At 35.9% G+C, this 3225-nt stretch overlaps 1 non-coding gene across 1 annotated transcript; it reads right to left on the reverse strand.

Moving 5' to 3' along the window:
* Positions 1 to 1154: 1154 nt before the first annotated feature.
* On the reverse strand, positions 1155 to 1261 carry LOC111913725 (small nucleolar RNA R71). The gene has a single exon (XR_002857597.1). It is a non-coding gene; the product is annotated as a small nucleolar RNA R71 (small nucleolar RNA).
* Between the last annotated feature and the right edge of the window lie 1964 nt (positions 1262 to 3225).

A 3225-nucleotide genomic window follows, 5' to 3' on the forward strand; every position in this document is an offset into this window, starting at 1 on the left:
TTTATAATTTGATTGAATAGTCATTTATAAATTAAGTTCATCTAAACTTGTAATATTAGATAAAAAAAACCCATTTTACTTTTGTTAGAATTTTAGATTAATTTAATAGTAAGTTGGTTAAACAATTAATTTCTTTTCCTGTGTTCGATACCCGACTTTTGTGCTATACTATTTGCGAGGAGAGTAGGTAAAATTAGGTGTAGATATTTTCACGCATAAAGTTTTTGGAGCCGTTGTCGGGGAACGGCTTATTTGATTGTTAATTTATTTTCTGTGAGTTAGTAGATCCTTTTTTTGGGGTAAAACTTGCAAAACGTTAATTTATTGTGTTAATTTTGTTTCAGAACTGAGACCACAACGTGGACGTTAAACACAGGACGTGGGTTCAGTTAGGAAAGTATTTTTTTAGTATTTTTATTTTTTAGTTTTTGTTCAATTTTATGTTTTTATTTTTGTTTATTTTGCACTAGTTCATGACAAGAGGTTCCAACAAACCTTTGGTACCACCGCTTGAAGATCTAGAGTCGGTCCTCCAAAAAAAGACGAATAAAAACGTGAAAGAAGACCAACCACCAAAGAACTCACCATTTAAAGACCTTAAATCAGTTTTTGGGAAGAAGAAAGGAAAGAACGTGGGTGAGTCTAGTAGCCAAAGGAAAGAAGATAACAAATTAGAAAGCTTTGAACAAAATCCAAATCAAAAAGAAACCGAATACAGTACAGAACTTGAGTTTGAAGAAAGTGATTCCGCGGATGAGCTAAAGAACGAGATGCTAGACATTGTTGATATGTCCATGGGGATATCCAAGAAGCGGATAAGAGACGATGTTGGTCCTGGTTTACTACAACCTACAATTCCTGCCACTACAACATTCGAGCTAAAGGGACACATTCTTACTGCACTTAAGGATGTACCATTTTCTGGGAAGGATCATGAGGAAGATTACAAGCATTTAGATGAGGTCAATGACATTGCGGATTATTTCAATGTCCCGAATGTTCCAAGAGAGACTATATTGTTAAGGATGCTTCCCGTTACTTTTAATGGAGGTGCAAGAGATTGGTTGAAAGCACTTCCACCTGGTGCAATTACTACTTGGGCACGGATGCGAGAGCAATTTTTGGAACAATTCTTCCCTCCTTCAAAAATAGCTAAACTCAAGAAGTCAATAGCCAACTTTGAGCAACAACCAGGTGAATCACTTTATGAGGCATGGGAGAGATATAAAGGGTTATTAAGAAACTGCCCTCAAAATGGCCTTAACATACAACAATAAATGTCTATATTCTATGATGGGGTGAATGTCATGACAAGGAAATTCCTTGATTCTCAAGGACCACTTACGAAGAAAAATCTGGGTGAAGTAAAGGATTTGGTTAAAGAGTTCTCAAAGCATTCTCGTGAATACCATAATCCAAGACATGATGGAACTAAATGAATTAGGAGAGGAAATTCTAAAGACATGGCTGTTGTACTAGCTATGCTTTACACCATGGATAGATGAATGACCAAGATGGACCAATCAATTCATGCTATTAGAGTTGGTTGTGAAAGGTGTAATGGTCCACACTTAACAAAAGATTTCCACTTGGATGACCATGGAAATAAAAAGGTGCAAGTTCGCTACTCAAGTGGGGATAAGTATTATGAAAACTAGAGGAAACCAAAAAGGAAATGGTTACCATATGATGAATACAAGAAGAAGAAGGAAGAGAAGTATGTGCAAATTGACTGAGGCTTCTAACAAAAAGAACAACCACCTACCGAGAAAAAAGTTGATCTTGAATCTGTCTTACATAGAATTATATAGGCTTCTGAGAAAAGACACGATGAAATGGATGCGGTGAAAAGGGAACATCATAATATCATGAAGGAACTGCAAGCCTTGCTAAGAAATCACCAAGCATCGATCCAAAATATTGAAGTCCAACTAGATCAACTAACTACTCTAGTACAGGATAAATTATCTCCAAAAATCCCTGAGAAAAAAGCCTCAAGAACATGTCATGGAAATAGAAATCGAAGAGGATAGCATTTATGAGTTCCTTGAAGTACTACAAGTTGATCCATATAAGTCTAAATCAAATCCAAAGAAGTCGAAACTCGAAGAAAATAAACTTCCTGAAACACTGAATCCATGACGTGGAGAACCCATTTCCTACTTAGCGTCCTCCTTTACTGTTTCCTTCCCTAGCTAAAATTAATCTACTGGAACATGAGCATTTTAATTTTACGCAACAAGTAAAGGGTATTCCAATAAATACTCCTTTCATTGATTCATTATCTAATGTTCTAGAGCATGCCAAGTTTTTGCAACATTTAATAAATACTCGCCAACAATTAGAAAGGAATTTCAGAGTAGTTCTAAGTGAGCATTGTTCTAAAGTGATAATGCGAGAGTTACCAAAGAAGATTGGAGATCCAGGATGCCTCACTCTTCCATGTGAATTTGCGAATAATTTGAAGAATGATGCTTTAGCTGATTCTAGGCTAGCATAAACCTAATTCCTTAATCATTCTATCAAAAGCTCAATATTCCAAGGTTGAAGGCTACCAAAATGACAATTCACATGGCCAATTGTTCAGTGATATATCATAGAGGCATCATAGAAGATATTTTAGTGAAAACTGGAAAAATCATTTTTCCGATTGACTTTGTCATAACGGACATGAATGAAGACAACAATGTTCCAATTATCTTTGGACGCCCTCTACTTAATACTACTAGTACCATGGTTGATATTCGTGAATCCAAGCTTACCTTGAGAGTGGGAAATGATGAAGCTACTTTTGGAGTAGAAGATGGTTTCCAAGAGAGTGATGTTCAAGATGAAGTTTTCATTGTTGATGAAGAGAATGAAATTAGGGAATTAGAAAACCTTATGGATGAAGATATTTGGCAAGTCAACCGCACCAAACCGAGAGCATCTGTTCCTATGGTCACTGAAGTTATTTCTTATAAAACTCCAACATATTGGATGAGTGAAGATAGTTAAGAATTGGTGTCTAGTGATGAAGGGGATGTTACTTCTAATTGAAGGAGTTCAATTGGGAAAAAAGGATGGTTACCGTGGAGCTCAAAAATGAAGAAGTTAAACATGTGGAAAGTAAGGGAATTAAAAGGAAGCTCGAAAAAGGAGATGTAAAGGGTAAAAACAAAAATTCCAAAAAGGTGTACCTTAGACAAGTCCAAGCATATAAATGGAAATGGAAGGAGCAAAAGG

The sequence above is a fragment of the Lactuca sativa genome, chromosome 4 (genome assembly GCF_002870075.4).
Source record: "Lactuca sativa cultivar Salinas chromosome 4, Lsat_Salinas_v11, whole genome shotgun sequence".
Lineage (NCBI taxonomy): Eukaryota > Viridiplantae > Streptophyta > Magnoliopsida > Asterales > Asteraceae > Lactuca > Lactuca sativa.